General features: G+C 51.9%; 1 protein-coding gene across 7 annotated transcripts in view; it reads right to left on the minus strand.

Annotated features, from left to right (window-relative positions):
• The window catches only part of LOC101029850 (golgin subfamily A member 6-like protein 2), a 33,931-nt gene extending 23,506 nt beyond the window's left edge, over positions 1-10,425 (minus strand). For 5 of the 7 annotated variants that reach the window (XM_074400137.1, XM_074400136.1, XM_039479977.2 and 2 more), the window contains exons 1-2: positions 10,299-10,425; positions 7,322-7,406 (exon numbers count right to left, since the gene is read on the minus strand). The gene's annotated coding sequence lies outside the window, so the exon portion shown is untranslated. Of the gene's footprint in view, positions 1-7,321; positions 7,407-9,318; positions 9,364-10,298 lie in introns of all 7 variants that reach the window. The other 2 variants (XM_074400133.1, XM_074400135.1) reach the window with 2 other exon arrangements.
• Positions 10,426-10,730: the final 305 nt, after the last annotated feature.

Genomic DNA, 10,730 nt, shown 5'->3' on the forward strand with positions numbered 1-10,730 from the left:
CAGTGGCGTGATCTCAGCTCACTACAACCTCCACCTCCCGGGTTCAAGCAATTCTCCTGCCTCAGCCTCCCAAGTAGCTGGGACTACAAGCTCACAACACCATGCCTGGCTAATTTTTGTATTTTTAGTAGAGACGGGGTTTCACCATATTGGTCAGGCTGGTCTTGAACTCCTGACTTCGTTATCTACCCGTGTCCGCCTCCCAAAGCGGTGGGATTACAGGAGTGAGCCCTCGCGCCCAGCCAGCAATCTTCTAAAAAACTAGAAACAACCAAAGTACCCATAAATAAGGGAGTGGTTAAATAAATGATGAAAGAGTTCACGTGCTGCAAGAGTCGATGACATTTTTAAAGAGGCAGGACAACAAGCACTACAGCGAGGGATCTTAAAGGGAAAATGGCAAGTGAGCTAGTCAGCACACGTGTGTAGATCCCAGTTCCAGCTCCGTTAGGATGGCTAGAGAATACACACACACTCCCCAGCCCATACACGGACGCAAAGGCACACAGAAAGGGGGAAGCACCCAATGGCTTTTCAGCCATGTCCTCTGGGGAGGGGAGGGGAGAAAGGTGGGAGCAGAGGGGGCTTGCACATTTTACTTTATTGAAGATCTATGTACTGGTTATGAGTTTTTTACCAAAACGCACTGATTATTCACCAGCATTATAATCAAACCCACCTGTGCGCCTTTGAGGGTCTCTCTTCTAGCTGGGGAGATGTCAGACCTGAGACAAAATGTCCCGTGGGGAAGGGCAGACACCGAGGGAAGGAAGCAGAACTTCCTGCACCAGCCGCTGCTCTGGGCATCAGGAGTGGTGGCCAACAGGCCAGCCTCCTCCAGGAAAGTAGCCACTGGGGCAGAGGGGGCCAGCCTCCCATGTAATCAGGATGTGAGCACACCACAGGGCACAGCCAGAGATACCCGAAACACAGGAGGTGGCGCTGACCGAAAGAAGGGCAGGACCAGGGATGGACAAGCCAGGACAGCCGGGGCACGCAGACGAGCAGTATTAATTTGGGGAAGACTAAACCATTCAGTTTCATTCTAGTAGTCTGAATGCAAAATGAGTAGCTTGCATGCAAATGTGTGTGGTGGTGGTGTGTGCTGTGTGTGTGACATACAGTGTTCATGGTGTAGTACAGGGGTCCCCAAACTATGGCCCGCAGGCTGCATGTGGCTCCCTGAGGCCATTTATCCGGCCCCCGCCGCACTTCAGTAAGGGGCACCTCTTTCATTGGTGGTCACTGAGAGGAGCACTGTATGGGGCGGTGCCACAAAGCGTGGCGTCGCTCACGTACAGTACTACTTCCAGTGATGCCGGACGCACGCGTCACGGCTCCGGAAGTGCGTCATATGACGTACATCTGGTCTGCGGCTGCGGAGCCCATCACCGGAAGCAGTGTGAAACAACAGCAGAAGTAGGAAGAAAGGCAAAGCACTATAACCATTACTACACAGTACATTGGCCCCATACTCCCCCAAATGTACAACAACATAATGGCCCCTATAACCGCCCTTTGCCCAAAAGTCTCCCCCGACATTACTACACACCGTGTTTCCCCTATTATAAGACCCCGTCTTATATTAATTTTACCCCCAAAGACGGGGCCTGTCTTATTTTTAGGAGGTGTCTTATAATAGGGGAAACATGCAGCAGTGGGCTTCCCACAGAAGAGGCCCACCGCTGCTGCAGATGTCCAGGACACTGTATACACAGTGTCACAGGCTGATCCCCGCCATCCCTGTATACAGCACTGGAGGCGGTGCTGGGCCTGTGACACTGTATACCGCTGTCTGGGATAGTGGAGGCAGCAGCGCTGGCTGTGAAGGGTGTCACACCTTGCATAGTCCGGCCCTCCAACGGTCTGAGGGACAGTGAACTGGCCCCCTGTGTAAAAAGTTTGGGGACCCCTGGTGTAGTAGGTAGGGAGTGTGTGGGGTGTGTGTATTTGTGTATGGTGGTGGGGCATTCTGGAGAGTGTGGTAAGTGTGTGGAGTGTTCTGTGTATGGTGTGTGGTATGTGGTATGCGTGATGTGAATGTGATATGTGTGTGTGGTGTGTGTGAAGTATGATATAGTGTGGAAGCGTTGTGTATGTTTTGTGTGCATGGTGTAGTGTTTGTGGTGTATAGTACATATGAGGTGGGTGTAATATGTGTGATTGTATGAGGGGTGTGCGGTGTGTATCAGATGTGCATGGTATATGTATGTATGATATTGTATGGTGTGTGTGGTATCTTTGTAGTGTGAATAAGTTGTCTGTGTGGAATGTGCTGTGCTGTACGGGTGATGTAGTATATATCTGGAGTGTGGTGTGGTGTATATGTGGTATTTATGAAGTGTGTGTGGTATATATGAAATGCGTATGGTGTGTGTATGTGTGGTATTATGTGGTGAGTGTGCTATGTGTGGTGTGTGTATATAAGGTGTGTGGTGGGTATGGTGTGTGTGGTGTGTATGGGGTATATGTGTGGTGATTGGTAACTTAAGAGTGCATGGTGTGTATGAAGTATGTGTGTGGTGTGTGCAGGGTGGGCATGATGTGTGTGTGGTGTATATGGGGAATGTGTGAGGTATATGTGTGGTGTGTGATAGTGTATGAAGTACGTGTGTAGTATGTGTGGGGTGTGGGAAGTGAGCATGGTGTATATGTAGTGTGTATGGGGTATGTGTGTGAGGTGGGTATGATATGTGTGTAGTGTATATGGGTTAAGTGTGTGGTGTATGTGAGGTGGGTATGCTATGTGAATGGTGTGTGTGAGGTAGGTATGATGTGTGTGGTGTGTGTGATGCATATGGGTTAAGTGTGTGAGGTATGTGAGGTGAGCACAGTACATATGTGGTGAGGTGGGTATGTGTGGTGTATATGGGGTATGTGTGTGAGGTGGGTTTGATATGTGTACAGGGTATGGGTGTGAGGTGGGAAGGATATGTGTGCGGTATATATGGGTTAAATGTGTGGGGTGTGTGAGGTGGGCATGGTGTTTATGTGGTGTGTATATGCGGTGAGGTGGTGTTTCTGATGTATGTGCAGTGTGTGAGGTGGGTATGATGTGTGTGTAGTGTATATGGGTTAAGTATGTGGTGTGGGTGAGGTGGGTATATGTGTGTAGTGTATATGGGTTAAGAGTGTGGTGTGTGTGAGGTGGGTATGTCATGTGTGTGGTGTATCTAAGGTGGGTATATGTGTGTGGTGTGTGTGTAGTGTATATGGGTTAAGAGTGTCGTGTGTATGGGGAGTATGATGTGTATGTGGTATGTGGTGTGTGTGAGGTGGGTATGGTATATATGTGGTGTGTAGTGTGAGGTGGGTATGATATGTGTATGGTATATGTGTGGTGTATATGGGGTGTCTGTGGTGTGTGTGAGGTGGGTATAATGTGTGTGGTGTACATGGGTTAAGTATGTGGTGTTTGTGGGGTGGGCATGGTATATATTTAGTGTGTGGTGTGTGTGAGGTGGGTAAGATATGTATTGGGGTGTGTGTGGTGCATATGGGTGAAGAGTGTGGTCTGTGAGGTGAGTATGATATGTGTATTGTGTCTGCAAGCTGGGCATGGTATATATGTGGTAAGTGGTGTGTGAGGTGGGTATGATATGTGTGTGGTATATGTGTGGTGTATATGGGGTGTGTGTGGTGTGTGTGAGGTGGGTATGATATGTGTGTGGTGTGTGTGTGTGGTATATTTGGATTAAGTGTATGGTGTACCTGAAGTAGGTATAATATGTGTATGGTGTGTGTGAGGTGGGCAGGGTATGTCTGCTGTGTGTGGCACATATGAGTTAAGCGTGTGGTGTGTGTGAGGTGGGCATACTATTTATGTGGTATGTGAGATGAGTATGTGCAGTGTGTATAGGGTATGTGTGTGAAGTGGGTTTGATATGTGTATGGGGTATGTTTGTGAGGAGGGAATGATATGTGTGGTGTACATGGGTTGAATGTGTGGGATGTGTGAGGTAGGTGTGGTGTGTATGTGGTGTGTGGTGTGTGAGAGAGATTTATGATATGTGTGCAGCGTGCACGAGGTTGGTATGCTATGTGTGTGGTGTGTGTGTACTGTATATGGGTTAAGGGTGTGGTGTGTGTGAGGTGGGTATGATGTATATGTGGTATGTGGTATGTGTGAGGTGGTTATATGTGTATGGTGTATATGGGGTGTGTGTGAGGTGTGTGAGGTTGGTAGGATATGTGTGTGGTGTGTGTAGTGTATAAGGGTTAAGTGTGTTGTGTGTGAGGTGGGTATGATGTGTGTGTGTGTGAGGTGGGTATGATATGTGTGTGGTGTATATAGGCTGTGTGAGAGGTCGGTAGGATGTGTGTGGTGTGTGTAGTGTATAAGGGTTAAGTGTGTTGTGTGTGAGGTAGGTATGATATGTCTGTGGTGTATGTGAGGTGGGCATGGTATATATGTGGTGTGTGGTGAGGTGGATATGATGTGTGTGGTGTGTGTGTGGTGGGTATGGTGTGTGTGTGTGAGGTGGGTAGGATATGTGTGTGGTGTGTGTGTGGTGTATATGGGTATGTGTGGTGTGTATGAGGTGGGCATGATGTGTGTGGTGTGTGTGAGGTGGGCAGGTTGCTGAAAAATGCTAGTCCCATCTGACTGAGGCAGCACTCTCATTTATTGCACACTATTAAGTTTTTGTTTGGTGGTGTGTGGTGTGTGAGAGGTGGGTATAATATGTGTGTGGTGTGTGTGAGGTGGGCATGGTATACATGTGGTGTGTGGTGAGGTGGATATGATGTGTGTGCTGTGTGTGTGGTGTATATGGTGTATGTGTGAGGTGGGTATGATATGTGTGTGGTGTGTGTGTGGTGTATATGGGTATGTGTGGTGTGTGTGAGGTGGGCAGGTTGCTGAAAAATGCTAGTCCCATCTGACTGAGGCAGCACTCTCATTTACTGCACACCATTAAGTTTTTGTTTGGTGGTGTGTGGTGTGTGAGAGGTGAGTATGTGTGTGGTGTGTGTGAGGGGGTTATGGTATGTGTGTAGTGTGTGGTGTATATGGGTTAAATGTGTGGGATGTGTGAGGTGGGCATGGTGTATACGTGGTGTGTAGTGTGTGAGGTATGTATGTTGTGTGTGGTGTGTATGGGGTACGTGTGTGGTTTGTGTAAGCTGGATATGACATGTGCCTGGGGTGTGAGATGGGTATGATATGTGTATATTGTGTGTGAGGTGGATATGGTATGTCTGTGGTATACATGGGCTAAATTTGTGGGGTGTGTGAGGTGGGCATGGTATATACGCAGTGTGTGGTGTGTGAGATGGGTATGATACGTGTGTTGTGTGTGGTGTATATGGGTTAAGTGTGTGGGTTGTCTGAGGTGGCCATGGTATGTGTGCGTTGTGTGTGGTGTGTATGGGGTATGTGTGTGAGGTGAGTATGGTATGTGTGTGGTGTGTGTGTGCTATATATGGGTTAAGTGTGTGGGGTGTGTGAGGTGGGTGTGGTGTATATGTGGTGTTTAGTGTGTGAGGTGTGTATGATATGTGTGTTGTTTGTGGTGTGTATGGGGTATGTGTGTGGTGTGTGTGAGGTGGGCACGGCATGCATGTGGTGTGTGTGAGGTGGGTATGACATGTGCATGGTGTGTGGTGTGTATGGGATATGAGTGTGGTGTGTGCGAGGTGGGCATGGTACATGTGTGGTGTGTGTATGCTGTATATGGGTTAAGTGTGTGGGTTGTGTGAGGTGGGCATGGTATATATGTAGTAGTATGTGGTATGTGAGGTGGGTATGATATGCGTGTTGTGTGTGGCATGTATGGGACGTGTGTGTGGGTTGTGTGAGGTGGGCATGATATATATGTAGTAGTATGTAGTATGTAAGGTGGGTATGACGTGTATTGTGTGTGGTGTGTGTAAAGTGGGCATGGTATATATGTAGTAGTATGTGGTATGTGAGGGGGGTGTGATATGCATGTTGTGTGTGGTGGGTATGGGGTGTGTGTGGTGTGTGTGAGGTGGACCTGGTACGTGTGTGGTGCATGCACATATGCACACACATGCATACCTGTGCACTGCAGATGATAGGCAGGCTGGCAGCCTGAGACACCCAGCAGTGACCAGCTCAGCCAAGGCAAGGCTCCGGGCAGGAGTGGCCAGGCCCCTGGCAGCTCAGAATCCTGGATGCACTGAGTCCAGGAGGAGAGAACAAAGTGTATCCCCATCTCTACCCAAGTTCATCCCTAACATGAACCTATAATCCGCACTGAAACTGTTCCATTTCTAATAACAACAAGAAACACTCCAGATGGGCTCAGCACAGCCAACGGAGACTGTCCTACAAGGCCACAGTGTAGGCAGGCACCAAGAAATCATGGAGGCAGCTACCTTTTGTTTTTTCAAATGTGAAACATTTCTGAATGGCCTAACCAACACGTATTTATTTTAAAAGCTCACTTGAAGTGAAGAAAGAAAAATAATACACGCTCAGCTCCAGGGACATGCAAATGAGACTGGGAGACAGAGGGAAGTGCACTGATTCCTTCCATGATCCCTGAATAGCAGCAGTGGGTCTCAGCATCTTATTACCACCAAACAGGGTGGCAGGCAAGCCAGCTGCCACCTTGTCCTGTGCAAACCACAGGCACCATCCCCAAAACCAGGCAAATGACTATCTTATATGTTCAGGGATAGCAAAATGGTCCAGGGTTGGAAGCCATGTTTCCTTCCCAACAAGACCTAACTGCTGTGTGTACACCACACACAACACACATATCAAGACCAACTGATGGAACTCCTTCATCAACCCCCTCCATGAGTGGGAAATGCGGATCTTCATTCCTGTGACACAAGATCCTGAAGGTTGCTGAAAAATGCTAGTCCCAGCTGACTGAGGCAGCACTTTGATTCACTGCACACCATTAAGTTTTTGTTCGTTTGTTTTTCTGAGATAGAGTCTTGCTCCGTCCCCCAGGCTGGAGAGCAGTGGCACCATCTCGGCTAACAGCAACCTCTGCCTACTAGGTTCAAGCAATTCTCCTGCCTCAGCCTCCTGAGTAGCTGGGATCACAGGTCCATGCCACCGTGTTCGGCTAATTTTTGTATACTTTTTTTTTTTTTAGTAGAGATGGGGTTTCACCATGTTGGCCAGGCTGGTCTTGAACTCCTGACCTCAAGTGATCCACCTGCCTTGGCCTCCCAAACTGCTGGGATTACAGGCATGAGCCACCATGCCCAGCCACCATTAGATTTTGGCAGGAATCCTTGTGCTAGATGCCACTATCCCACCAATCACTGAGCACTTCTCCCTTCCTGCCCCTGGTGCTGCTGGATCCTCTATGGCAAGCCGCCGTTCCTGCCCACCCACCTGAGGACAGAAGCCTCCAACTCTGCCTTGCCAGGAGACTGACCAGTGTGTCTGACAGATGGTGAGTCCTCTGCTGTTCATGGCCCTAAAAAACATGAGACAATTATTTCACTCAGACCACAGTAAGCTAATGCTGAAAGAGGTTATAATGAAATAACACATTCCCTAGTCAGGACTTACCCACCCTGGGGGCCATCCTTGTCATTATTTCTGATTTTAATTCTACTGGTGGCCATTTTCCACCTCTCTAAATAATTTTTAAACTCTCTTTCTGGGTATCAACTTTGGATAATATTTATTGGCATCCCAGTATGAGAGGTGAGTTTGGTAGGCCACAAACTCCCAGGCTCTGGTGCAAGTGACCAGATGATGGCACCAGCTACTGCAGTCACACTCACACCGAGGGGATCCATTCTTAGCGAGAGCACTGGGATAAAAGAGATCCTTCCAAGAGCTCCCACCTAACTCTGGGAATACAGAAGCATCCATTAGAAAGCCGGTGGTCACACAGCCTTCGGGATGGACACAGGCTCTTTTCTTAACTTTATAAAGCCCCGGATAGGCTGGCACTAACGTGGCATGTCACTGCCGCACGTTGAGGGCAGGAACTGGCTCCTGCTCCAGTCTGCCTCCTCTGCGCCCAGCACTAGGCCCGTCTGCTCCATGCAGGATGAGCAAGTAGCTGAGGCCTGTCCACCCAACCCGCGCAAAGGGTGGAGCGGCAGAGAGCACGAGCGGCCAAGATGAAGTCCTCGCAGGCTTCTTTGATTCTTTCTACTACTGTATATGAGATATTCTCGATATCTGAGGGATGAAGAGCAAACAAAATGTGCTCTATCCACACAATGGGGATGGGAATCAACCCTAAGGGGAAAGGAAATTCTGATGCATGCTACAACACAGATGAGGCCTGAGGACTTCAGGCCCAGTGAAAGAAAGCCAGCTGCAAAAACACAAATGACTGTATGATTCCACTTAGATGTGGCACCTGGAGTCGTCAAATTCACTGAGACAGAAAGTAGAGGCCGGCAACGATGGCTCACACCTGTAATCTCAGCACTTTGGGAGGCCTAGGCGGGTGGATAGCCTGAGGTCAGGAGTTCGAGACTAGCCTGACCAACGTAGTGAAATCCCATCTCTACTAAAATTACAAAAAATCAGCGAGCCGTGGTGGCAGGTGCCTGTAATCCAAGCTACTTGGGAAACTGAGGCAGGAGAATCACTTGAACCAGGGAGGTGGAAGCTGCGATGAGCTGAGATCACGCCATTGCACTGCAGCCTGGGCAACAAGAGCAAGACTACCTCTGGAAAAAGAGAAAAAAAAAAAAAAAAAGAACCCACTAGGGTAGGGCTGCCAGCACACAGCCGCAAGCTCCAGCTTTATCCACTTATGCCCTGGACACTGCCCAGACCCCCGCAGGTTCACGTCAGTGTCACCCCAGCCCTCCTGCCCAGGAGATCCTAAGTTCAGGAGACCCTCTCCAGCCCAGGATGCAGGGGGAGGCAGCCCCCAAGATCACCTAGGAGTGAGTACAGAGGGCAGGGCATGCTGGACGCTCCGGACTGGGAAACCCAGATCATGGCCCCTGCGTCGTGGCCACATCTCCTGGGAGAGGAGAAAGGCCTGCCTCACCTCATTGGAGGGACCCTGACCCAGAGGCCTGAGAAAAAGTCACCTGCATGATCCAGACTCCTGCCAAGCTGCGCCTTAGGAAAACTTGTCCCACTTCAACCTCCAAAGCCCTCAGGTCGTTATTTCTAAAACCACTGTCCTTTCTCAAAGAGGACGGAAAATAGAAAAACAACAACCACTATCACCACCAGGAAAATACACACACACACACACACACACACAGAATGAGGCACAGAAGGTTGAAGAGGTCAAAGGCAGTTTAGGCCCCACCCTCCCCCAAAAAAGTGCCAGACGCATGATGCCGAGTTTGGAGTTTGGAGTGCTTCACCCTCCGCGTGCCCATTTAGGAACTGACTGCACTCACCCATAGATTTATGTCTAGTCCCTAACTGGTCGCATCTGAATAGATCTGAAAAAAAAAATAATAATAATAAGCCTTTCTCCTGCCAGTAAATACTGAGTTAAGGCTGGCAGCCCACCTCTAAGGCTCTGCTGTCCACCCGGGTCCTGCAGGGCACGCCCATAGCTAGTGTCCTCCCACCATGCTTCCTCCGTATCAGCTCGGGAAAGGAAGTTCGGCCTCCTACCTGGGCACACCAAGGCCCGCTGCCCGGCCTGTGGAGCCCTGCTTGGGGACCGGGGGCCTCAATGTTCTCCTTCACCATCTGCGGCCAGATCTCCCGCCAGCAGCCTTGCCAGGCAGTGCCTGCGGTGGGAAAGGGGCCTGGCCGAGGGGCAGGCCCGCCCCGCGCCCCCAACCCGGCGCCTGCAGCCAGGGCAACCAGGTGTGGGGTTTTTAATTGACAAGTTATTCCCTCCGAGCCTTATAAAGGGAAAGGGAAAGGGGCGAAGATCCGGGGTCGGGTTCTCCGGGGGAAGCGAACCCAGAGGCAACACCAACCCAACTGCCGCCAGACACTGGGACTTGAAGCCAGCGCCAAGCGGGGCCTCGGAGCGCACGGGCGGCCCGGCCAGCCCGGCGGACTCCAGCGGGCGCCCCGCCCCGGCGTGAGACAGCGCCTCCAGCGGGCACCCGGCGGCCGTTCGCTGCGGCGTCCCGCCCGGGGTGCGAGAGCCGCCACCAGGTCCCCGCCGCACTCGCCCGCCGGTCGTGGGAGGGGAAAGCGGCCAGTAGGAGAGGAGTGTGGAGCCAAGTGCATCCCCAGATCCCAGCAACCACCGCCCAGCAACCCCGCGGTCCCGGCGACCCCAGAAAGCAGCGCTCGGCAACACTCTGGCCGCAACCTCCGCTCCGCCCCCCACGCGTCCGGGTCCCTGCGGCGCCGCGCGACGCCCCAGGCTGCCAACGCCAGCGACTCAGGCAGCCCGGGTCCCCCAGCTTACCTGGCCGGGGCGCGGGGCTGCCTCAGCGCGCTGCTGTCCTGCCCCGTGGCCGCCCGCTGGGCCGCGAAGCCGAGCTCCTGGGAACCCGCGCCGAGCCGCACACACCTACCGCCCAGCAGCCGCGCAGCCGCAGAACGGCGGGCGCGTCCCGGAAGCGGCCTACGGCGAGCCCGCAGGGCCCCTCCACCGCGCGCACGCGCACGCGCACTCGCCGGAGGCTGCCGGGCCCGCCGCCCAGCTGGCCGCTACACCCCGCAGCCTTTGGGATCACGGGGGCGTGAAACGCTTCCCGGTGACACCGCACGGCACGAAGAGAGGGAAGACAAAGATGCCTCCGCGGCGGGCGTGCGCGAGCACCTGCGCCCCTGGAGCCCAGACTCTGGAAGGCGCGGCACCCCGAACGCCCCGGGCCCTGGAGAGCGCGCGGATTCG

Source organism: Saimiri boliviensis, chromosome 5 (genome assembly GCF_048565385.1).
Source record: "Saimiri boliviensis isolate mSaiBol1 chromosome 5, mSaiBol1.pri, whole genome shotgun sequence".
Taxonomy (NCBI): domain Eukaryota; kingdom Metazoa; phylum Chordata; class Mammalia; order Primates; family Cebidae; genus Saimiri; species Saimiri boliviensis.